Below are 27154 nucleotides of genomic sequence, written 5' to 3'. Positions count from 1 at the left end.
ATGCCTTTTTCTCTCCCTGAACCATTTTATTTATTTATTTATTTACTTACTTACTTATTTATTTATTTATCTGGTGAATGCACTGCATAGATGGCTCCCTTAGATTATGAGTAACTCATAGACCAGAATCTTGTTTTATTCATTTGGTATCATTAATGTCTAAGACAGTGCCTAGCATTTGGAAAGATTTTAATACTTCGAAATGAGTGAATGAACAACTCACCTTTCCGGTAGTAGAGCTTTAGAACCATCTTATTCAGATGCAAAAACTAAAATTTTAAAACCCATAGCATTTAGACCTCTGGGTTCACCCCGTTACTCAGAGTGCAAGACACTATGAGTTATGGCCCTGGCATTTTCCATGGGCACTGAGTTCTCTATGTCTTTCTATTCCTATTTTGTCGTTATCCTTGTTTCTGTCCCAAATACCCATAGAAGGCATCTACTCAAATCACTGTTCTGTCAGTAAAGAAAATCTTTGGATTTCATTCAAACTAATATCTATTAAATCTGTGCCACTCAACTTTTGCCAGCAGCGTAAGTGTGTTCATTGGAAGGAGGGGTAGAGCAGGTTGCATATGAGAGGAAGGAGGAGGGTGTGAAGGGGAGGATCAAAGAGTGTTGTTCATTCAATCACTCCCTATCATTTTCTTACTCCAGGGCCAGTACTGTGCTCTTCTCTTGCAAGACAGTGGTAAACAGGACATCGTCCCTGTTCACAGTGAGTTAAAATTTCAGTGGATCCAGTTGTATATGAACCTGGTAGCCCTACTGATTTCACTGCCCTTAAAATCATACCATATAAATGGTTGTTAGGCCTTAGGCTGTTCTCCCAGTGTTGAGGATAACTGATAATAGATAAAATTTCCCAGAACTTGAGCCATGAGCTTGACTGTTAGTTATGCATTGTTGAGTTCTATGATCATTCTTCCATGCCAACAGGCTTACTGCCACTGCCCAAGTGAATACTGAATATACTCCTTAGGCAGTGGCAGAATCTGATGAAATCCGACACAGGACCAGTTAAAAACAGAAGGCAGCCATCATTGTCTTTCCAAATTTTGCAAATATAGCAGTTGGCATTTATAGGCAGCAAAGACTGACACTCCCATCAAATGGCTGAAGGAACCTCAAAACCCATCGTGTCCTCAAAATATGCCCCTCAAACCAGCCAGGAAATTCTTAATATCCCCTCCAGGAAAGACACTTTCATCAGATTAAGTCATTAGATTCTTGGAAAGAAAAACTCATGGTCAGATCTTACCCACTATCAGGAAATTTGTTATTTAATTAATCCATCACCCTCTCTCCTCCTAACCTTCTATGTTCATCCCCACTCATTACCCCCTCAATTTCTGCTCAAGTAGCTCTAAGTCCCAAACTGGGAGGTAGAGTGAGGTGGTGGTGATTAATCCTTGATGGGAGAAGAGCATCTGCTCTTTCAAAAGGCTTTGACCTATCTCAGTGAGGCTGGGGCACAACTTTGGTTGTGGGGATGTGGGGATCTGGAAAAAAAAATACAGGGAAACGGAAAGAATTGCCAAAAACAAATTTCCCCATGTCACAGTTTTGTGAGCTACCTGATCTGCAAGTGATAGCTCTTCACCTTATATCTCAACCCTGGTTCAGAGCTCTCTAGAATGTCTGCTACAGGCACAAAACCCCCATTAAGATGCTTGACAATCTAACCCATGCAGTTCGCCTCTCAGTTGCAGCTACGTTAAGTGACATCCAAACGTTGGTAATGAGGAGACATCTGCATACACACTGGTTTTGAAACATAAAGCACTGGAGGAGTTATGAGCTGTCAATCATTTCAGCTCTTCTTGGCCCTGTGTTTATTCAGAAATAATTTTCAAGGCTGCAGGAAGTGTTGTTACTGACTGACGAGCAAGTTTGAACACTAAGAATGAAGAATGATTGATGTTCTTTTAGGTAAGCTGGGAGACTCTTCATCCGCTAGAGGCAGCCACAGCTCAGGATGCTGATAAGGTGCTGCCGAGGAAAGTGAGTGATGAGTGGTGTGTAATGTCTGCTGAAAATGAGAAGCTATGATAACAATGTGTGGAGGAATCCTCCGAACACAAATCTTATGGCTCCACACAAGCAAGTTAATAGCTCTGAGATCTGGACTTGATCTATGGCAGAAACCCCAGTCAGGATCACTTTTCCTTTTCTGTCCGAAGAGACTGTAGAAGCAAAGGCTCATTAATTATTAATAAAATCCCCTTTAATTTACTGATTGGCTGGTAATTTTGGAATTTTCTCATCTAAATGCTTAATTCCGAATATTTTCCGACTCGTCGTATATTACAGTATTACTAGAGGAAAGGACAGGTACTTGTTGGAACATTAAAACTATTCGAATCTAGAAAATGTGGATCCCATCTTGGGATTCATGTCAGGAAGTCGACAATCCTGAAATATCACCCAGCTAGCTTTCCTGAACCTTGATGTCAGAATACAGAACGTGACTCAACACAAATCCATGTTTTCTGACAACTGCAGAAAAGTCTTTTGATCATTGGCCACTGACTGGCTGGCCCACAAGCTTTTCTCCTCCAACTCTCACCCTTACCTGCAGCAGCTGCACATATGCTTGCTCTCAAGAACATGTAGTTGGGGCATCTTCAGTCCCAGGCATGGTGATGACTCCAAAGATACAGTGGTGGACAAAACAAAAATGCTCCCTGTTTCCATGGATTCCACAGAGCAGCAGAAATCAGAGATACTGAATGTAACAGATTCATTCTGATGAGTGTTCTGAAAGAGAAGTGGCACAGTGTTGTGAGAGATAATAATGACAGGGACCAAACGGAGTCGTGGAAGCCCTCTTGGAGGAAGTTCTAGGTTGAAATGTGAAGCTTGAATAGGAGAAGGCCAGGCAAAAGATAGGGGTGGGTGTGTCGGGAAGCATCGTAGGCAGAGGGAACTGCATGTGCTAAGAGCCCACTGCAGGTTAGAGGAAGAGAACAGCACATTAATGCAACCTGTTTTCCTCAGACAACTGAAGTCATTCAAATTCAGTGAATACCTTCTCTAACTTACAATATAAACCTCTAAATTTATTATAAATAGCAAATTATTATGAATCTTGACCCTCTCACTTGCTCTGGATTCTCACTTATTAACCAGCATCTTGGGATTCCTTCCTCTGGTTTCATCCTCATTCCTTCAAAGATTGTTATATCTTTTCTAGTAACAGTGAGAGTGAGATCGGATAATCTGCTAGGCTATTACTCGGTGATGTGGACTCACTGCTATGGAAGACTTGAAGGATTAGAAAGCTGGTAGAAGCAGGAGTGGGGGAACTTGGAGAGAATGTTGGACTAACTTTAATAAGGCAAAGCTTCTCTCTCACTCTCCCCCTCCTGGGCAAGGAAAGCCAGGCCTTATCTTCTAAGGTCTTCCCCTCCACCCCCGCCAATTAGTAGACAATTAACAGCTTATTTTTGTGTCACTGTGCAAAATGTCAATCAAAATGCCCATCAAGAGGAAACCGGTATGGAGATAGGGCTTTAAGTTGAGGAGGAGGAGGGATGATATGCCCTCTTGGCAACTCATTAACACATCTTTGCCATTCTCTTACTCAGGAATCTATAACTGGGCACCATGGTCTATAAAATTCAGTCAAAATGGAAGCTCAACAAGTACTTTCTGCTACACTGAACCTGACATCTCCTCCCCGACTACTCCCCTCTGTGGCCAGATTCATTCTCAATGCCAAGTTCTTGCCCATCAATTCTACTTCTTCTATAATAGATCTCAAGTCTCTTTTCCTCTATGTTACACCCCCTATCCACTTTGCACTTCACCCTTATTTCAATCTCTCATTTTCCTGGTGTTCCACAATGCTCATTGCCTGTCCTATGCATGCTGTTATGAATTACATCCTCTTACGTATAAAACAATTAGAGAGCGATGCATGTACTTTTTTTCTCCTCCACTAATTTGGAGAATCCTTGAGTACAGAGATGAAGTCTTACACTTCCTTGAATCTCTTCCAATGCTGATACAAAGCTGGATCCATGGCAAGTTCTCAAAATAAAAGAAATAATAATAAAATAAAATTATGCAATGCCATGCTATGAGCTATAAAGATTTGTAAAGGATGTGTCAGCCTGGCCAATTCCTTCTCATCTCTCCAGCCTCAGTTTATATACACTACTTTTCTTGGTAGCTTTTTCAAATCTAACTACAAATTAGATGCTCCTTCAATGTGTCTCTAAAGTAACCTGTACTCCCCACAGTATCCCACTTTACATAGTGAGCCACTTTATGTAAGAGCTCATTCACAAGACTTTCCTCCAGGCTGAAAGCACCATGGGGATGGGGACCACAGTTGACTTATTCATCATTTAGCCTCAATGCCTAGTTGTCCCATGGTAGACACTCTGTAAATATTTGTTGAATAAATAAATGAAAAATTTACTGACTTCAAGGCATAGGCAATCTGGTTATTGAAACAGAAGTAATGCCTAAATATATATATGATGTATGTATAATACAAATTATATATGTTCATATACACTAATGCATCTGTTTAATCATTTGCCTCAAAGACTAACTATTGTGGTTTGAATCTACTTTTGAAATGGTAAGAGCTCTCATAATGGCAGTTGATAAACCATAAAGGCTGAAAACAGTAGTTATTAATGCAATATATAGATCTGTAGATTTGCCGTGGATAATAGCAGATCACGAAACTTAGCCAGGTACTCACCACAAAGCCCTATACAAACTCTCACTTTTTATTGTTGTCATCTTTCTGACCACTCTTTATTCCTCGTTGGGACCCCCACCTAAGTGAAACATGTTCACTTTTGAGTTAAGTAAAAACACCAATGAGAATAATTTTTATCTTTGTGTTTCTGCGAGTTCAAAGTTTTGTAAACACTGAATTAAGATGGAGGAGGTTTTTATGAGCCACCATAACCTTTTCTCTACTTCAAAACCAGACTGCATCAAAATCTGCATTCCAAAAGCACAAACACTGAATATAGTTTAAAATACTTGTAATGACTAACATTCCTGAATAAACCTCTCCCACCATTTAACTCTAACTCATAGACACTTCCATCTTTATACCTAGATTATAGATACTAATCACTGTCAAACACGGCCCAACAATTTCTAGCTGTCTATCAAAGTAGATATCATTTGAAATTTACTAATTCCCACCTAGGGTTGGTAAGCACGGATACATATTTGGGCACCATAGCTGTTCATTCATTTATTCCTGGACTGAACAAATATTTCAGAAGCATCTACTATGTACCAGGCACGGTACCAGGTGCCAGGAATTTAGCAGTGGGCAAATAAAGAAGTATTTTCTTCCTGAGGTCTCTATTCCAGAGGAGAGAGACAATCCAGTTTCTCTTTCCTTAGCATCTTTGGCTCAGTTGTCTAAGTTCCTTAGGATCTGTATGATCATGAATATGAGGCTTCAGGGACCAAATGAAATGGCATCATTGTGTTCGAATTCCTCTTACTTTTTTTTTTTTTTTAAGTAGACTCCATGCCCAACATGGGGCTTGAACTCATGAGCCCTGAGATCAAGAGTCTCATGCTCTACCGATTGAGCCAACCAGGCGCCCCTGAATTCCTCTAACTTACTTTTGATATTGTTAATTTGGTCTATCTTACATGTTACCCGTACTGTTACTCATAATACAAGTACCTGTTTTATCTGCCTAAAGAGATTATAAAGTACTGAGGACAGCGGCCTTGACTAAGACTTCGTTGTGTCACCAGAGCAGTGTGCCTTGCTCACAGGAAGAAAATACTACTTATTTTGCAGATATTTTATTTTGAACTTCCTTTCAGGAGCCATTCTGAAGACACCTGCTGCAACTATAATGCATCAGCAGGAGTTCACTCTGATTGAATAAATTATTTTTTATGAACCATAAAAATAAAAATGAAGAAATTTTATTTCCAACTGATCCCATTAAATCCCACTCCTGGAATTTCAACACATTTCAACATTAAATGGGGTGGGGGGAAGGTTTTATTTCAAAGTACCAATCAGGAGTCACCTTCAAAGAAAATGGAAAATGAGGAATATTCATAAACCAATGGAAAGACTACAAGAACATGATTGGGGAAATGTGTAAGCCAGAGATCAAACCTCAGAAAGGTAATCTGGTCATTCGCCAAGGTGTTGTGCTGGTACCAGGCCGGAAGGAAGATCAAGATGAGGCATCTGCCCTTTTAGGACTAAGTGAGTTGCCATTAGGGCTCTCCTGCCCAATGAGCGCACATGGGCTGTGGTAGGAATGGCACAGACCAAGTACCTTTGACCCTCAACACCTGGGACTTTTCATATCCCACCAATTGAGGAAGGAGTGTTCTTTACTGTGAAATTGAAGAGGATATTCCCAGCAACTCCTTGCTCGGGAAATGAGTGTTTTTGGCTGTAAAGGAAGGACTGAATTAATTATTAATATTGGTATATATCCAAAAGGTCAGTTTTACTCGTTGTTCTCTCTTTTAGGGAGGAAGAACTGTTAAAATGTTATTTCAACATATGATTATTTAAATCTGGGTTTTAAAACAATGTTTCTGGGAGCCCGAAGCTTCTTCCAATGTGCCCCAGGGGGAGCTGTGTGGTAACCAATAGCCTTTGGAAGGTGTCTAAGGGATTCTCCGGTCTTGCCACACCTACATCTACTTGAGAAGCTCAACTTAATTTTTTTTCAATTTTAGAGTTTAGTGGGAAGTAGTTTTTTGAGGGTCAGGGTAAGAGAGAATCCTGCAGCTTTATACTGTATATAAACTGATGCCTTAAAAAAAGAAAAACTGCAATATATGCACGTGGTTTTTACCTATTTCTGTTTGAGAAGCACACTGAATTTCAATGGTATGCACAGAACGTGAGGGAAAGTTCTTTGTGGATTTTGGTTTGTTTGTTTGGCCTTTATTTATGCAAGTTAGTGTCATGAAGATTACTTCTCTAGTAGGTCAGAGTGCTAAGTGATACCGTGGAATAAACATTTAGGAAATGCAAAGTTACTTGTCAAGACAACTTAATATCGTTACTCAGTTTTCTCCAAGAAGATCCAATGGAACTCGGCATCACTATCAGATATTGTTTCCTAGCCCTGAAAGGCGAGCCCACGTTGAAGTGAAACATAAACCAGTTTTGACAGGAAGCCTACATATATAGAGTGCTTATGTAAGATAAAGATGGGTTCATTTCCAAAGGTACTTTTAAAATCCGACCCAACTAAAATGCCGTGCTGTTCATTATCTGAATTCTCTCGTGCATTTTTACATCCTCCCCGTGCCCACGGTGAACTCTTGCTACAGGGTGTAATCCCCGTTCACAATATGACAGAAACAGCAACTGTGTAACTAATTCCCCACATTGTGTGTGTCTTCTGCTCACACTACATTGAACATACTCCCTCATGAGTCTGAAAAGGAAGCCAACAGTACACCACCCCTCTGAAGAGCGGAGCAAATAGAGAAATTCCGGGGATTGTGTTCAGCACAAGAGACGGAGTCGGGTCTCGGACATCATGTGTGCTGTGTGCTGTGTGTTGGAGCCGTTATCTGTATGCATGCACAGGACGCTAATGCTGGCATCTAATTAGCATTACGAAACTGATTCACTCTCAATAAAGTCAGCACAAAGTACAGAAATATGTCTTGATGCAATCTATTAGGTCATTTATTTAATAAATTAAAATACTTAAGAAAGGAAAATCAGTCTGGCATTTTCTCCAGTCTGTTCTCCTCTTTGGTGGATGACTGAATTGCAGAGAAAATTCAGAGAGTGGATGCAACACTACATTAAAAGCTCCATAATCAAAACAGAGAGCATAAAAACACTTGAGCATTGTCTAATGGACAATTTATCATCCAAACAGATGCATTCATTAAGGGAAAAATTATCTTCAAATATCAGTAAAATAAATTGAGTCTCTTCTGATTTCTTATTTCTGCAACAAGGGTGTTCCAAACTATAGAAACAAGTATATAAAAGATGCCTCAGTGCACGAGCAGGACATTTTAGGCATTTAAGTTTATTGTGCAAAGCTGTTTGAACTGCTTGAAGATGGTAAATCAAGCAAATATGGAACATTCCAACTGGTAATGTCTTTCTGGGCTAATTACTTTTCTCCTATATTTCAAAGACAGAGACTGTTTTGTTACTTCATGGCTATTGTTATTATTAATGCGACAAGTACTACTAATAAGAAATCATTTTCTGCTTTGCCTTAGCGTTGCGGACTCCAATCACTCACCACAGTTGCCCCTTCTGTGGCAGGGAAACCACACATCTCTCAAGCGTGGAGCAGAAAGCCCAGCCCCCTCGGCCCCCTCATGCTGTCTCTCCTTATGTGAATTCTCGGTGCTAAGCTCACAGTCAGACGGCGGAGGGAATGACTGTGCAGCTGGTGGCCTGAGCCTCCTGCTCCACCAGTTTGCCGCGCTGCCCTGAAATTAACACCGAGAAGCAGCTCTATAGTTGCCCTAAGGCTGCAATCCAGCCACTAAGTGGAATCAAGAACTTTCATAAATAAATGGGCTAAGCAGTAGCTCACTGAGCTATGGCCCTAAGGCACATGGAAAGTTCTTTTCCCTCTGAATGAACTTACAGAGAATTTCTCTAGACTTATGGGCGACTGATGAGAGTTAGGATGATGATGCTGTTATTTACAGAGCACCTACTATGTGCAAGCACGTGCTAGGGATTTCCCTGCATTACTCCTAATCCTCACAGCTATCCTACCTAGCCTATTATCACCATTTTACAGCTCAGGAAACCAAGGTTCAGCATCAGATACCAAAGTCTTTCCATTGTGTAAACTTCCTCTCTGCTTACTGATCCCTGATTTTAGAATTATAGAATAATAGTCTAATGAACATCTGGGTCATTTTATTTTTGCATATGAGAAAATAGGGGTAGCAAAAGGTAAAGTGCACACCATCAGTTTGCATCTAACCAGGCGAGAGTTTAGATAAACCACGTGTGGTTTTAATTCACTGAGCCAGTCTGCCTCTAGTTGGAGAGCGAGGCATTATAGGGACAAGGGCAAGAAAGGACTTTGTTGTCAGTCCAGCCTATGTGATCTTTGGGAAGCTAGTTAACTTTTCCGATCGTCATTTCTTCATTTGTGAAATAATAGGAGTAGCCAAAATTTATTGAGCACTTACTATGTATGAAATGCTTTTCTAAACCCTTTACAATATATAAACTCATTTAATCCCCGGAACAGCTGTATTATTAACTCCAAGTGATAAACCTGAGTTTCAGAGAGACTAAATGATTTGTCCAGGGTGGTGAGGCTAGGAAGTACTACAACAGAGTAGTAGTTGAGTCTGACTCATGTATTTGAACTCTACATCTTGGGGCGGCGGCTACCTTATGCTTCCCTGCTCCCATGGCCGTTTTAAGGATCAGAGAGCATATACAGTATATAAACCACATGTTCATGTGTGATATGACTTACTGAGGCAGTGGCCCACCTTTTAAAGAGTGTTAAATGCTAATATGTCACACATAATGACAACTACATTATTATAATCATTTAGTGTAAACTGATTTTGCAAATGAAACCAGGTATACGCTATAGAAATTTGCCAAGTTATGAAAGAAACAACAAGCTTCCTAGAAGATTCCCTTATCTAAAATGTATATATAAGAGCAATTAAATGGTAAGTTTGGGAAGGAGAAGCAGTGTCTTGGCATCTTGTTAGTTTAGAAAGCATACTTTGCATTTAGAAAACACTTAGCAAAGTGACTCAAATTGGGTGCAATAGGAAAAAAAATAAGCATAACCATTGTGCCAATATTTTAGTCATAACTTCAGTCAACTATGCACCAAGCCCTGACCAAGACTCTGGGGATGCAAAGATGCATGTGACATGGCTCCCGTCCCTGGGGAATCTATAATCCAGTATGTCCTAACCCAAACGTTCTCTGAGTTACTCTTTGGTAATGAACAGTTTCAAAATCTCAACACAAAAAATTTCAAATCTTAGCAAACACAAAAAAGCTGCTTGCTCCCACTCAGCTACACATCCCTTGTGGGTAATTTTTGGAGACTCTGCGCAACATAGTCCCTCGTACCCAGGCTAACGGGGCCTCTGTGGTTTGAAGCTGCACCATCTGGAACAAAGGGCTTCCCATCACCAAGATAGAGAAAGAGGGTGCTGAAGGGTTCTGCACAGGCACATAAATGCCTGGACCCAGAAGTGGGATCTGTCATTTCTTCTCATGGCCCAGGCCCAGAACTAGCTCCAAGAAGGCAGAGAAGTGCAGCGCTTCCCTGTGCTCAGGAGCCGAGAACAGGAAATGGGTGAGACTTGAGGCTCTAGTATCTGAAGCAAGGAGAGGAACTATATCGGGGCATCTAGAACATCCTGTGCCCCCAGCCTTACAGTAGAGAGATTGAGGAGTAGGTGGACAATGCTAGCTAGCAAGGCAAAGTGAACAGAATCTGTTTTCTCCATCTCCCCACAGTCCTTTTAAGGGGAAAAAATCCAAACTATCTGAAATAATTACAGCATCAGCACTTAGTATCAACAGCAGACTCCCGGTCCCCATTTGTTTTGTTTCAGAGGGCTCATTTAAAAAAAAAAAACAAAAACAAGTAGGCACTTTCCAATGAGTAAAATTTTTTTGTATAAGTTCCTTATATCTAAAGTCCATTTCTAAACTTGAAGCTTTTATTCAATATGAGAGCCAAATCACATTTTAGCAATAGCTGCGTTGCATCACACAGAATGCTTTGATTTCTCCCATCTAAGTTGAAAAAGTTGTCACAAAACACCAACAAATTCAAAACAGCTCTCAAAATGACTTTTGTTAAAGGCAGATTCCTGAACTATTCATCTGTGTTAAAATGCATTTTGCCTTGAATCATATGTCATGTTGCCAGCAAAGAGTTGTTTCCATGCCAACTCGTTTGCAACATGGGGGAAAAAAATCAAAGCTACTAACATCTGGAAGATGTCAGGACTGATGTAAGCCACTTGCAATCAAAAACACGGGACTGCAAGTATCTGCCAAAGAGACCCTATATATGGGGTAACATTTTATAATATAATTACCTAACAATGCATTACTAATCCTTTTTTGGGATGTTTTCTTGATCTAAACTCTATTCCAGAAAAAGGGTGCAGCAATAAATAAGTAGATAGATAGATAAATATTAATGTGCTTCATATACAGTGTTTTAGTTTTTATGAAGCCAGCGCATTTTTCTGACATGAGCCTTCTACCAAGCCACTTAATTTTATGCTCAGTCTTAAAAGTGGAACAAGAAACAATTATTTCACTTTCTACACCTTTTCCTTTCCATCTGGTCCTACAGAGTCCCTTTTTCAATAAACACGATCAGTGAGATAAATGCGACATCATTTCTCAAACAATGAATACCATGCCCAGCAGTTCTACATACTTAGTTCTCTTTCTGTGCATTTCTCTGTCAGTGTGTCCAGGCTCGTGTGTGTGTATGCATGTGTATCTACCGAAGTCCATTAATAACATGGATCCGTTTATTTATTTCCTAAGGAATAAAGAATGTCACAGACCAGAGTGGCTTCTTGGAATAGTATTCTGTGGTCAGAGAACCTCAGGACACTGAATTTTTTAGGTGATGCTTAACGTTGCCACCCTAGGTTGGGACTTTTACAGGTAGGATGGATCCACTGACTACTCTTAATGGACAGTAGAAAAGCACAGGTGTCCCATGTTCTGACTTAAAAATGGAACAAAAGTTTGTACGAAGCCTTAGCAGATTGTGAGTACACAGGGGGTCATGTTAACAGAAATAGTTTATGTTTCTGACTCCAGCTTCCTTAAGTAGGACCTCAGATTCTCCTCCAAGTCCTTGTCTCCCGGGTATTTCTGGATTTCAGCCAAGTGTACCTCATCCCCGATCTCGGGAAAACTCTGCTCAGCTACGCGGCCAAACATGTCTTTCTTCTGCTGCCCTGCTCACCTTCACCCTAAGACACCAGCTCCACCAACAAGCACCGCTGCCAACAGGTCAGGGCTCCAGTGTGTCCAAGCTGCCCCAGGGAATATTACAAGCTGGGAAAAAATCTCCTTGTTTAGTGTCTCCCTCCCCTGGGAGTAATATTTGGTGAAACAACTTTTAAGGGCTTTTTTAGAAAAAACCCTCTGCTTTCCATGGGACTCATACATGAGTCAGCGGGGCCTGGGTCAGTGCTAATCTGTGAGATAAATTTCCAGAACAGTCACTAGATGGTATCTCCCCCCTCCCTGATGGCATTCAGATTCTCTTCCTGAGTCAGTGGAGTCTTGTCTCGCTCCTCCTCATTTGAAATGAGTTGTTTCCCAAGAAGATTATCAATCCCTCTTACAAAAAGATTCACCAGACACGCCCAGGTAGGTCTGGATGCCAGCTGAAATGCGAGATGACAATCAGCTACAAAGTAGCCAGAAATATCTACTGCTTTTCAAAGGCCCAAGGTCTTGAGTCATTTTCAGAGAGGACTCTTAGGCGCAGCCGATGATCATTCCTTCAGGCCTTCTGCCCAGAGCTCTCAGGGCGGGGATTGTAGACACGGTTCCAGACGTTCCCAACACAAATACGTTTCTCTCTCACTGAAAAGACAGATCAGTGGCCACTTGAGCCATCGCACACTCTTGACGTTTTGGCCTTCTTGCTCACAGCTGAATTCTAATCAGAGTTCTAGCTGACTTGCAGGCTCACTCCCGTTCTAGGCTTTGAGGTTGAACTTACACTCTGATTGTTGACTGGAAAGAGAGCCCGAATTCAATAACTGAAGCGAGTGTGTCACGCCATCTGTTCCAACGCTGCATCTTTTCCACATCGGGAACAAGTGATGGCCTTGCAGTTCTAGTGCATGTCCGTCCTGCTCCACTCCATTCTTTTACCTCTCAGGAATCTTGCTGCTAAGCACATTCAACGGGCCTTAGAGACAGACTCTCTGCCCACTGCCTGCTCTCCCGTTCCCACCTCTCCCTTCTATTATGCCTTGCTGACGTGCCCTGAATGACCCTGTGGGACACGTGCCTACTGCTCTGCCCTTGGGGCTGTGCCTCGTTTCCAGTTATCAGCCCCCAAATTTAGACTGTCCCACTGCCTACTGAGCTCAGAATACAGGTTCAGACAATGGAGTCCCTCCAAGTCCAGCCCAGGTACTGGTGAATCTCAGTCTCAGCTGATTCAGGCACTGGAGTACCTCAGAGAAGCCAGACCCAGAAGAGAAATCACACAAGCCATTGGACCACATTCAACTGGCAAAGAGACTTTATTTCATGCATGTGGTATCTTAAAAATATTTGTGTCAATCTTGAAATTTGGTAAATCTCACATAAATCCCCAGATTTCCAGTTTTTCTTGAGAAAATCACAAACTCTCACGTATTGGCTTAAATTTCATCATGGTAACAGTCAGCTGGAGCTGAGCAGTGGCTCCCCCAAAGGACACTTGTCCCACCATCCACAAGAGTATTCAGTGTTCCCTACGCTGCAAAGGTTATTTAATGTTACCCTGGCACTGATGATTTTCTAACAGTAGAGAGCCATTTCTCCATATTCCCGTCTCTATGAAAAGTAAGAAAATGAACAAAAGAAAGGGAAGTCTGTGTATTTGAAGACATATGCAAGAGAGAGACTATCATGTCTATGTGTGTGCATGGGTATGGGTAAAGGAAGAATAGTCTCACATGTTTAGTAAGTAGAATGTATGCATGTCGGTATTTCTTATACACTGGCCACTTTGCCCACTTATAGCTATCTGATCCAGCCCCTAGCCCAAAAGATTGATGGGCATCTGTAACCCAGGTGTGACTCTATAAATGCTTCAAATAAATAGTTACCTATACATTATGATTTAAGAAACAATGAAAATTGGCCTTATTCATCAAGAATCTCCTGACAGCTGGGTCATGCCTTACCTTCCCCCACCCCCACCCCCCACCCCGCAACGGCCACCAGCACCGGTGCAATGGCCACTATTAACGCTATTAAACTCATTCAACCACTCTGTACTAAGCTCCTCTACGCGCTTGGCACCGAAGTGTGCACTTTACGTAATTATATTTACTATCATTGCGGTGGGCCTACTGTATACAGGGCTCTCTACCAAACCTTTCCAGATACTGTATTATTTATAATCCTCCAAGGTAACGATTATCCCCATTTTATAGGAAGACAGCTGGGGCTCAGGAAGCTACACAAGTAGCCTATGGACACACCTTGGAAATGGGGTGCCAAGACTCAGACCCAGGCCAGTGTAAGTTTAAATGTCATTATCTTTCGGGAGAATAGAATATCATCATCTGACTACTGTTTGCTTAGATGGTTAAGTCTCTCTATATTGCTCAAAGCTGAATATTATTCACCTTGAATAGAAGAGATGGCTCAGTCTGAATCTGCCCGCTCCTTTCACTTTCCCTTGCATTAACTCGAAGAGACTCACCTACAAAGAACAATTGTCTCACTGGACAGAACAGAACCCAGCCTGGTTGCTAAAAAGGCTTTATTTTTAATTTCTAAAATACCCTCAGCATGTTACAGTACTGGAAAGAAGCTGGGTTTTTTTTATAATCTGACTTCCAACTGCATTCTCCACTGCAGGGCGGCACTTAGCCTTCCATAATGTTATGATCGGCATTTTACACAAACTTTAACCTCTGCATGTTAATAAATAGCAGCAGAAACCCATATGTAGTAGCACAATGAAAAAAGTAATAAAACTGTTCATTACCCTTGACTCCTCTGCTCCTTTGCCCTTGTTTTCCCTCTGCACGTGGTCAGAAATTGAATTGATATTGAATTTGCTTCACTTGTGTAATACTATTCATACATGCTTTTGTAATTCATTCACTTCACTCACATTTCACCTTTTGTCATTTCAATCACTTTAAATCTGCTTTGGCCTCTTTCACATTCAGTCTACTAAGTTCCTGGGCATGAGCAGAAGATTTATTAACTTTACTTTCTGGGCTCTGGTTCCAGTAGGAATAATCTCATCAGGAGACAGGTTTAGATATTGACAACACTGTTGGCCTGAAATGAGGCCCGGAGAGGAGAGAGACGCCAGCCTCCGGTGGCGGACCCTCCAAAGCAGGCAGCACTTTGTAACAATATCTCAGAGTGGCTGAGTGCGCAGCGTCTGTTAGCAGATGGACAGAGTTCATATCCTGGAGTGCCGTTTTCTGGGAGCTTTTGCAAGTTACTTAGCTCTCGCGTGCCTCAGTTTCCTCATCTGCAAAATGCATACAAAAATAGTATCAACCACATGGGATTGTTTTGAGGATTCAATGAAAAAAATGTACATGAAGCACTGAGTTCAGGACATGCATTCAGTAAATATGCACTATTATTATTATGGTGAAGCCAAAAAAAATGTAGAGCTAATGTCTTTACTTTTGGATTGGACTTCTGAAAACATGAAAAAAAGACCTAAAAAGCACACTACTTCAATGATGTAATGAACATAAATACAAAAACAACAAAAATGCTTCATTGGAAGTTATTGTTTATTCAGCCTGTGAACAGTTCTATTCAGTAAACAAACCTGCTTGCCTTTCAATATCATCTTCAAATGTTATAAATGCTGAGTATATGAAAAATTTCCTTCAGCGACGTTAAGGATCAATCCTTCTTTAACTGATTCAAGCTCTTTTGGGGCTCTCTTTATTTCTGTTCTGTATAACTCTAGGATAATAATATTCCCTGGACCTGCTACCTGCTATGAAAGGGGCATAATTTTTACTCTTCTAGTTCTTAAATTTTAGAAACTTGGTGAATGAATCACAATTTCATAGATTCATCCATAACTTACTTTCCCTTTCCCTTTGCGGAGAAAAAAAGTGCTAGTATCTCTGTCTTGGGTATAAAGGCGAAGCTGAGTGACCAGAGACGTCAATGAACCAAAGCAGATCAAGACCAAAGTAATGTCATAGAAAGACATGGTTGACTTCCTGGGATTAAAAATGACAGTGACATTGACATGGGTATAAACTGACCCAAGTAGTGCTTACAGTAGGAATAACAGATGAGGAAACACCGAGTCTCTATGCAGCTATGTTTCAGAATTAAGCCTGGTTTAGCAAACTGAGTAGATTAAAAAAATAGAATCTGGGTGGAAAATCCTAAAGGTAGCTGGTTGCTCTAACAAAGACACTGAGCAAAGTAGACTTGATTATTTGGAGGCAAGCTAGGTGTTTTCCCTCTTAAGAGACAAGCGTCTGTTACTGCAGGCCTGAGTCTCTTTACAGGCAGAGGTGATCTCCTCATTGGTTCAGGATGACTGATGGCTGTATCTGTGATAAAGCTACACACGCCAACCGGGCCCAGGGATCTTTTGCCACCCAGTCTCAAGGATCTCTCAGGAATCCAGCCCAAAAGAAACTACCCCCTTGGAGTTCTCACAATCTATTTCCCAGAATCTTCTTTCTTTATACCACCTATTATAGATGTTTCCCTGGTAGCAAAAGTTTCTAAGTGAGCCATGACAGTAGTCATTTTAGTTTGTTCTCATTGAAGCTATTCCAGCACCTTTATCAACCCAAAACTGCCCATCTCTGGCCCCTTTCCAGGTCAGTTATAGCTTTCTGGAAGTGTAGTGACTAGAACATGTTCTTCCTCAAGGGTAACGTAATACTTTCTATTTTCATTCTAATACACCTCTTGGTGATGCCAAGAACACTCTGGCCTTTTTTTTCCCTGCAGCTACATACAAAGTCTTCAAGACCTGATACTCCACGGTCCCTTAGAAGCCATTCAGTCCAGCCACTGTTTATTGAGTTCCTATAGAGGACAACAAAAGAAGCAAAAGACTCAGTCTTGTCCTCCAGTAGCTATAATCTTTCTGAAGCCATGAACACCTTAAATAACAAAGCCATATATTATTAAGTATCATAGGTTAGATTGTAAATATTATAGAATTCAAAAGAATCCCAGTACTTTTATTTTAAAGCAAGTATATTGCTGGGGTATAGTAATGGCAATATAATTACTCAATAAATGGGACGTAAGAAAATAAATTGGGTGATTATCTCTTCTATTAGTTGTCATTCAATGGTAAAATATTTGACCAGGATCTTATTGTTATTGCACGTTCTCAAGGGACACTCAGACAAAGACAGACATCAATATGAACTAGAACTTTGGTGCTCCTGGCCCCAGGGAAGTGGGCTATCTCACACGCGAGCTACAATTTCTTTTACATTTCTAGCCTAAATCAGAGCTGGCAAATACAGAGCCTATGTATTCCTCTGCCTCCTAAAATAAATATCACTACTAGATCACAGGCTTTTTCTCACTGAGCTCAGAAATGGCCACAGAATTTTTCTCAGTTCAGCCCTCCTGGTGGCCATCACCACCAACCAGAAATTAGCATTGAAAACGGATACCTGTTTGTCAACCTGACCTCAGGGCCAAGCGTGTCTTAGCTCATACTGCAGCCTGGGTATGGGGCAAAGCGTCTACTATGTCCTAATAAATTCTTTGGTTGCCTTCCATCTTTATGACTCTAACAACCTCAAGTCAGAAACAATTACAGACACTTAATTATAGGAGATTTTCATTTCCAAATAGAGGTGGAAGACATGAGTATGGTTTCAGTGCAATGAGCCAGCTGCAATACGAAATATATGATGGGCTCTGATAGCAGGAAAGGTGTTTATTATGGTAACAAAAAATACACTGAAGGGTGCTGTATTAGTCAGGGTTCTCCAGAGAAACAGAAAAAAAAAAATAGGATGTGTATATATAATGAGAGATTTAGTTTAAGGAATTGGCTCCTGTGATTATGGAAGCCAGCAAGTTCCGTATCGGCAGAGTAGCCTGGCAGACTGAAGACCTAGAGAAAAGCCAATGTTGCAGCTCAAGTCCTAAGGTCACATGCTAGCAGAATTCCTTCTTGCTCAGGGGAGGTCGGTCTTGGTTCTGCGGAGGTCTTCATCTGATTGGATGGGTAATCTGCTTTACTCAAAGTCCACCAATTTAAATGTTAATCTCATCCAAAACACCCTCATAGAACACATCTACAGTAATATTTGACCAAATATCTGTGCACCGTGGCCCAGTCAAGGCGACACATAAAATTAACCTTCACAGGCACTTAAATTTCTTCCCAATTCATAATCTGCAAAATCTATAATTACTTAGTAGTAAAGTACCCGTACAGCTACAGTGGGTGATTTGGCGACGTGTCCGCCTCTTTGGCACTTTTTATTTACCAAAGCCAAGGGGGAACCCTATCAAAGAGTGTATAAAATATAAGCTTCCAATTATAACAGATCAGTATTATCTGAAATTCTCTGCATCCAAAGACGTCCTTTGGTAAATGCCATTTTAAAAACCTCTCATCAAAGTGGGGCTCTCATGTAGTCTCATTGTCAAATAGGGAGAAAAAAATAAAATTCAAAACAGTATGGATGTCAATTTTTTGGCATACTGACCTTTTGTAAAGTTCTTTTCCCCAAATATTTAACATATAAAAATATTTTCTAGAATAGGATCCAGACTATAAAAAGAACTCCTTAAAGTCAATAAGAAAAAGACAAACTAGTAGGGAAAAAAAATGTGTAAAAGATGTAAAAAGGCAAATTTACATAAAATGACTAATACAGTGAGACAATCTATCAGTGTTAGGGGAAATGAAAATGAAAACCCCAGTGAGATACCATTACACACTGGAAATATTGTCAGAATTTTAAAATTATGGATAGTTGCAAAGAATGCAGAGCAATGAGAGGCCCTTTTTTTGAGTAAAACCACATTGGAGAACAATTAGCTATATGGAGCAAAGTTGAAGCAACACCTACCTTCCCGCTAAGCAATTCTATTTCTAAAAAAAAAACTCTTAAACATATGCACAAAGAAATATGCTAAAATATTTGCAATGACAGTTTAATTTTTTTGTATAGCCAAAATATCTTTACTCCTATGGCTACTCCCGGGAATAGGAGGATGGTAAATAAATTGTGGCATATTTTTACTTTGGAATACTATACAGCAATTCATTAAATGGACTAGATCCATGTGTCCATATTTTTTAACCTCAAAAATATGTTAATAAAAGACAATCACAAAAGAAATATTTTTAACATGCATAACTCTATATTCTTTTTTTTATTTATTTTATTTTTTTTTTATAACTCTATATTCTTAATGTATGCATTAAGGGAAGGAGGGAAGAGAAGGGAAAGAATGAGATCAGGTTAGGGCTGAAAGGGGCTTCAACTAAAACTGGATTTTCTTTTTTAATTTTAAAAAGAGAAGTGAGGCAAATGTGGGAAAATGTTAATATATGCTGAGGCTGGGTACATATGTGATTATTCAAATATTGTCTGTATTTTTCTAAAATTGGAAATATTTTATAATTATTTTCCAATTAATTTTTAAGGTATCATAAGATTTCTCTGCAGGGTGTATGTGTTGGTTTGTTTTATATTGTCAAGACAACTTTTATCAAATAGAAGTAAATATAGAAAATGTACCTTTTTTGGGAATTTTGCAAATCAATCCATTAAGTCCAAACAGAAAAGGTCATTTCTGACCTTCTCAAAGCTGGGCAATAGTAATTTTCTCCTCTTCGGAGCTCCCTTCCTTTTAGAACCAAGGACCTCTTTTTGTGTTTGTTTTTGTTTTTCCAAACTTCTGCCTCTAAAGTCACCTGTTTTTTCCCTGACCCAGCAGTGGTTACACTTTTCCCTTTCACAGCTTCCTGCATTATTGCATTACTTCAAGCCCTGCATTACTGCATTACTTCAAGCCCTTTAGTGTTGGATGGATATCAAGACTCAAGGTTTGACTGGAAAGGCAGTAAGAAAACTTGGATTCCAGCCTTAGATTTTACTGCTTTGACTGCAGAAGACTTACTCAGCTATTCATATTCTTGTGTTACACTTAGGTGCCTCAGTTTCCAAAAGTGCACTCAGGAAATAATGCCATTTCTAACTGTATAAGGTTGCTTGGGACATTCAAACAATAAAACAAATGAATTTGTTGTAAAATTACCAAACAAGCCAATCTCCATTTTCTCATCATCCCCTGACTTTGTTCAGTCCATCCCATCGACTCATTCATTAATTCATTCATTAAACATATTTTCATTCTGTACCAACAACATGCAAAAAACCGTTAACTCTCAAACCTGCCAGGTCATTTTTTCACACAGTATATAAACAAATGGAAAAAAACATTAATTCTTCAGTAGGAATGAAAAGCGTTCTATCTAAGAATACAATTCAAACACATAGACTCTAAGACCGGATGGGATTATAGACGGAGAAAAAATTAAAAGCTAATAGCAAGTGTTCTCCAAAGAACTAACAGGTCAAGGACAACGTCGTCTGGCAAGAGTGGGCAGCATATTGTACTCTTTGCTTGATAGCAGTGGTCGTCAGACTTTGTGATCTAATAAACCAATGAAATTTCCCTCCCATATTATACATAATGCTAAATTTTATTTTCCAAATAAAATCATTAAACAAACAAACAAATAAATCCTTCTATAGTCTATTACCAAATTTAATTAGAAGAAAGTACATAATTAATGTCTTAGCCCATTCAGGCTGCTGTAAAAAAAATACCAGAACTAGGTAGTTTATAAACAACAGAAATTTATTTCTCAGTTCTGGAGGTTGGAAGTCTGAGATTAGTGTGCCAGCATGGTCAGATGAGGCCCTCTCCTGGGTCTCAGATTTCTCCTTGTGTCCTCACATTGCAGAAAGGGTCCAAGGAGCTCTGTGGAGCCCCTTTTATAAAAGCACCAATCCCAATTATGAGGGCTCCATCTTCCCAACCTCCCAAAGACCCTCCCTCTAATACCTCTCCACCTTGGGGATTTCAACATATGAATTTGGGGGTGGGGGGCACACAGACATTCAGACTATAGCACTTACAGAATTAAAAACAATCTTTTCAATGGATGGACTGTTTTCTCATTTTGCTGTGATTTGGGAAACCCTACTATAGTGTCATGCGAAAGATGCAGTTTCATTTAATCGATAACTATGCCTATCATGTTCCAGGAACTACTTTAGGAATTTTGGCATACATCCATGAACAAAATTAAGGTTCTTGCCCTCCCTATATTTTTTATTTTTAAAATATTTTTATTTATTTATTTATTTATTTATTTATTTATTTATTTATTTCAGAGAGCGAGAGAGAGAGAGGGAGAGCACAGAGGGAGAGTGAGAGGGAGAAGCAGACTCCCCACTGAGCAGAGACCCTGACATGGGGCTCAATCCTAGGACCCTGAGATCATGACCTGAGCCGAAGGCAGACGCTTAAGCAACTGAGCCACTCAGGTGCCTCCTTGCCCTCTTGTTAAATTATGGGGGGAAAAGTTTATAATGATTAACCTAGCTTGAAGTACAAAACTTGCTTTCCACATTGAATCTAGGAATTTTCTTCTAAATCTAAATGTGGGTCTTAGAGAAGAGCAAACAAACCTGCTACATATTCGAAAAATACAGTCTACTAAAATTAAAAGGAAACTCTGATGCTTTATTGTAAGTGGTAAATTTAATGCTGAAGATAGCAAACGATCTTCAATTGACTGAATGTGTAAATAGAAGGTTTTTTTGGTAATATTAAAATCTGCATTATTTTCATTTCCTTTTATAGTTAATATGAATATTTCTGGCTGAGAAGTTTTAATGACTCAATTGTTGTTAATACTTCTATTGAACCTGGGATAGGCCACTTTCTGATGCACCTCCATGATCAAAATAATTTTTTTTCATTATTGTTATTCTTATTTCATCTTTTAGTCAAATTGGAAACTTATTTTTTTTAAGATTTTATTTGTTATTTGAGAGAGAGAGAGTGCGTGCATGTGGGGGAAGGGGCAGAAGGAGAGAGAATCCCAAGCCAACTCCAGTCTGAGCACGGAGCCCGACATGGGGCTTGATCTCACGACCCTGAGATCATGACCTGAACCAAAATCAAGAGTCAGACACTGAACCGACTGAGCCACCCAGGCACCCCTGGAAACTTGTTTTTTATTAGTCATGCCAATTTTCTGAGGCTAACATTATCTGATTATCTTCATTTAGATTTCATTTTTACAAGTAGTCTTGAATCAAGCTATACCTTGTCTAAAATTTATTGAATCAGGTTTATGTGCTCTATTAAAGTACATCTATCAGAATTTCCTTAGTTTCCCTAAAATTTATGGATTATCAATGAACTAATATGTGGTATGAGTTAAGAATACACCTGCACATTTAACAATCCTTGAATGCTTGGCTTGCACTTGTCATCAATAAAGCTTTTCTCCACGTGTGCTTCATTCAAAGGAGATATGCCTATTTCTCTAGTGCAATTCTTAATACTTTTACCTTAGTCTTAAACCAGAGATACACACTTAAATGCCTATAGCCGCCAGAAAGATGAGAGACATGAGCTCTTCATGAACGTAGCCTATCAGATAGTAGGGATAATGATGGGGACTACAGTAGAACCAAAGCACATACGCCCTTCTAAAGATATTCGAATATGTACCATTTTTTTAAAGCACTCTGCATGACCAAATGAAACACATCTGCGGATACAGCCTCCAAGTCTGCACTTCGCAGCTCATGGCTCAGACGCTGCTTGCCTAGACTACTGTAATGTACTGAGCATACATCAGCCTGACATAAATCCCCAGGTTCCAATTATTGTTACATAAAATGAGTACTATTAAATAACCAATAAAGATCTAGTACTATGCTAGCTACTATGATTAATCAAAAGAAGTATAACGTACGGCTTCTTTCCCTAAGGAATGAGAATAGAAGGGAGCAATTATTTGGCACCTGCTATTGCAAAGCATTATACAAATATAAAAGAAATTATATTTCTTTTAACCTTCACAACTTCACAATTAGCTATTATTCATTACAGTTATTCATTCAACAAATATTTATTAAACGCAACTACACAGCCAGTACTTTGCTAAGGACTGGAATTTTAAAGATGAAGGAAATGAAAGGCAGAAAGATTAGGAAATTTGCCCACGGGCCAGGATTCAGCTTCATACCTTTCTGAGCCCATGATCTTTCCCCCAGAGGAAAGCACAGAGGAAGAGTATGGGCTCTGAGTAAATCTGACATGATTTTGAATTCTACCCAAGCATTTTATAGCTACATCTCCTTCTTTCTGTGTTGCACCTTTTACTGTCTCTCTCAGAGTATTGTGGCATTGGAAAGGGCTTTATAACCAGTCCTGGCTTTTTGATGGATAGAGAAAACCTTCCAAGCTGAATTCTAACTGAAATTGTTTTCCCACTGTGCAAAAGTCTTTGATTCTATGATACTTCCTGTGTAGCCATATCAAAGAACTCGCTGTCTTCAGAGACTAAGGTTTTGCTATTTAATTGTTCCTAGAATATGTGGGTTAGGCTGATCAATCTGTCTCAGAACTCCTCTCAGATTTACGTATACATATACATACACACGTATACATACACACACATATACATACACATACATACACACACATATATACATACACACATATATACACACAGGTGTGTATATATATGTGCAGTTATCAGCAATAAGCTGGTCATTGTTCAACGTGAATAAATAGTTTTGTTCTTGAGGTTATTATTTCATGATTAACATAATAGATTCAGCTGTTTTTATCTGAGCTATCTATATATTTTGGAGTACACTAATGATCAAACATCAATCAAACTGGTCCATTTATACCTTACATTGGTAGGACATTAACTAAAGACCAAAAGTTCTTTAAGGACAGAGGCTAGAACTCCTCTCATTTATTTACTTATTTTTTTCATTCCTCACAGCACAGGGAGAACAGTTGATGAATGAGCGAGTGGGGGAGTAGATAAAGAGGCTAGTCCTTCTCCAGATGGTCTCCAAATTTGAACAAGTCATTTTTTAAGGGAAGCCCATATCTCAGGGATTCATTTTCTCTCCTGTTTGACAAATTTCAAATGTTTCAGGACATGATGCAGTGTCCTGGCATTCAATCAAGTTTTGATGGATGGAGAGAGGTGGGTTTATGTTTCAATAGAAACGTTTGTGATTGAATGTTGTGTTACTGTTGGTAAAGTTCTGTGGCCTAGGCATTAAAGAAAATACATAAGAATAAAAATATTAATAATGAAGTGTCACTTCAGGAAATGATCTAAAAACTTTTTCTAGGAGACAGAAGCATCCATTGCTATTTTCCCTGGAATTTGTAAGCACTTACACTTCCATTTTTATCAGTCATTACTTTCTTGATCACACTTCTATTTCTCCACGGAGCATCCAGTTGATGTCCTCAAGGGTACATTTCATCTGGTTTATATTGAGCTAATTGGCAATTTTACTCTGTGTTGACCTTATTTCTCATCTGCAGCGATTATTTGCAACTACTTCTCTTTGGTCTCTAAGCTGTTTGAATAGTGACCCCGATTTTGTCTATTAGCCTTTCACATAGAAAAGAATTGACATTATTGCACCAGGGAAAGTATAACTGCCCTCTGCCTGTTGTCGTTTCTAGAGGCCCTCATCCAAGGCACTTGATTCATTTTTTGTTCTGGCTTTGCCTTTCCAGGGTGAGCCCTTCACAGCTGGCTTTCCCTGAGCTCACTGAGTACCAGCACCGCTAGGAACTTTCACATCTTCTATTTCACTTGGCTTTGGCCGCACCCTAGGCTCTACGTCTTTTTTCCCGGATGTGCACTGCAGCTATACAAAGCTTCGTCCAAAATGCACCAAGCAATTTCCCAAGATAATAACTAACATTATCGAGTGCTTATCTTGAGTCAGGCACTATTCCTGGATTACTTCATTCAACCCACACAACAACCTGAAGAGGTAGGTATTGTTATTATCCCTAGTTCACAGGTGAAGAACTGCGTTCTTAACCACGACTGTGCTTACAGGGTTGCTATTTCAAGCCATGGTGCCTTTGCACATATTCCTTCTACTTTTCACTCAGTGCTGCCCTTATTCCCCCTCTACAGCCTTGCGAGCTCCTGCTTAACCTTTAAGATCCATCTCAGCTTTATCTGTAAACTTTTTTTGAATCCACCCAAAAGATTTGATCATTATCTTTTTTGTGCCAAAACTGTGCTGCCTACCACAAAACTTTAGTATTGTTCATCTCACACTTGGCAACAGTTTTTGTTTGTCTTTGTTTTTTTTTTTTTGTTTTACCTATCTGCTTCCCTTACCAAATTCTAATGACTTTGAGAGCAGGAACTTGAATTGTTTACCTTTAAATCCTTGTCTCAGGTGCCAAAAAATTGGTCCATCTCAGGGTTAGTTTCTAACCACTGCTTTGCTTCTTGACTATGAATCATAATTTCCCTATTTCTTTGTTTTTCCAGTATGCTTTTTATTGAACACCGGACATCATTGCTAATACATTGTAGAGACTCTATTCTGTCATCTTCTGAAGATGAAGGTGTTAGCAGACCACTCAAATGGCAGCTGGTCATTGTGTCTGGGAGTAGTGCGGTGTTATGATTTGCTCTCTAGGTCCAGGCGAAGTCTAATGTGTTTCCTGACTGCATCAATATCCAAAATCCTATCTTCTCGGAAGACCTGATCGATTTTGGTTTTAGGCTTTGTTAGCGAGAGTCTTACTCGGGTTGTGGCCCTTATTCCTAAGGTGTGTCCCTTCTAGTGTCTCTACTGGGCGGAGGATGTTATTGAGGTAAAATGATCTCTCCATTCTGGGAGAACCAGAATTCCAACGTTTCCTGGCACTGCTCTTGCCACAGCCGCGCATCCTCTAGTGTCCCTGTCCTACTCTCCGGTGAGTCTTGGTGGTTCCACCCTGCATACATATGGCCCAATCCTCAGCCATGAACTTATAAAGGATATTACACCATATTCCGGGGCCCTTACTCTGCATAATCCCCTATCTCGGATACCTCATCCTGCAGAATCCAGCCATTTCAGCTGAGTCAAACTTTGATCTCAGTCTCTAGCTCAGTGAGGTCACCATGCTTTTCTCAGACACCAGCCTTCTGCACTATTATCAGGAAATTATCCCCAGGCAGAGTTAGACAATCATGAGGCTCATCTTTTATTTCCCTTGTCTCTAGGACTGCAGTGTTGTGCTGGCTGTTGTCCAATGCTTAGAAATAGTTACCTCATTTATTCCAGTCTTAGAGTTGATTATGGCAGGGCAAGTAGTCTGGTATTGGTTATAATAGCATAGCCAGATGCAGAAATCTACTCTCTTATTTATCTTTATATCCCCAGTATTTATAAGTATCTAGCAAATAGTAAGTCTCCAATAATCAGTAAATCTTTATTTAACAAAGGACTGAAAGAATGATGCTTTTCAATGAGTTACACTATTCTAGCTATAGTAATATTTTTATTATCCTATGAGATCACCAAAATAGATTTTATTCTGACATAAAATTAATTTACTAAAATTAATGGGGAGTGAGGAGAGAATTTTCTCTGCTGGTTTTCAGTTGTTTCCATTTATTTATAACTAACACAATTTTCTAGTCCTTTGATGGTAGACAGATAAATACATAGGCAAATTAAAGTAAAAATCTAGGTTAACAGGAGTGCCTCAGAGAATGGAATTTTCTGTTAATGTAATTTTCCCACCCAGTGAGGGTTAATAGAAACTCCTTATGTTTTGTTACTTATTATTAAAAATGTTTAGGAAATAAAGGAATTCATTTTCCTTTAGAAGAAGTCCTTTAACATACAGCAAATTTGAGGGAGATGACTCTTCCTTCAATGACTCTAAATACCAATGCACATTGTCCTGTCCAGACTGGCCCTAATACCTGGAACATGTTCACAAAAGTAAGAAAATATCCAGGCAACTCCTCTAAATTACGACTACACCAAATTCTGATTATACATGATATGTGAGCTTTAGGGAAATGAATGTGACTCTATCCCCAAGTTCAAATGTGATTCCAGAGACAAATGAATATTCTCTCACAGCAACAACTATATGCAAAACATAGTCTCTCACTCCAGTTCTTTGTAGAACCAACTGACAGGACACACACTTGCTTTCCCTATTTCCTGCCAAGATCAAAAGAAAAGTAATACCCCAGCCTTCAGAGGTCCCTGAACTCTAATGATGTAGAGCTGCACTGGAAGGAATCCTGGACCAGCTCCTGGGAGAGGCATTCCCATACTGTGGCACTTTGTTTCTTCTCAGTTATATCCCTGAAGACAAGGTCACCAGCCAGTC

This window comes from Halichoerus grypus, chromosome 5, assembly GCF_964656455.1.
Source record: "Halichoerus grypus chromosome 5, mHalGry1.hap1.1, whole genome shotgun sequence".
In the NCBI taxonomy this organism is placed as follows: Eukaryota; Metazoa; Chordata; class Mammalia; order Carnivora; family Phocidae; genus Halichoerus; species Halichoerus grypus.
Note: the sequence above shows the minus strand (reverse complement) of the source record.